The sequence below is a fragment of the Borostomias antarcticus genome (assembly GCF_949987555.1).
Source record: "Borostomias antarcticus genome assembly, chromosome: 16".
NCBI classification, from domain to species: domain Eukaryota; kingdom Metazoa; phylum Chordata; class Actinopteri; order Stomiiformes; family Stomiidae; genus Borostomias; species Borostomias antarcticus.
Window position 1 is genome coordinate 14,955,000 of NC_140249.1, and position 240 is coordinate 14,955,239.

Sequence of the window (240 nt, forward strand, 5' to 3'; positions counted from 1 at the left end):
TAAAGTGCTTTGGATAAAAGCTGTATAAGTGCAGTCCATTTAACAACCAGGTGTGCTCTCTCGGGTAGAGATATCTGTACTACGACAAAGGGGAGAAAGAGGACAGAAATTGTTGCAGCCCTCGAAATGTAGTCTAGTCGTGCAAATAATGATCCCACAAGATCCCAGTCTTTGCTAAATCTTATAATCTGTGACTAAAAACTCGGCACTCGTCTTTAGATGTGAGAGGGTGTCAGACCC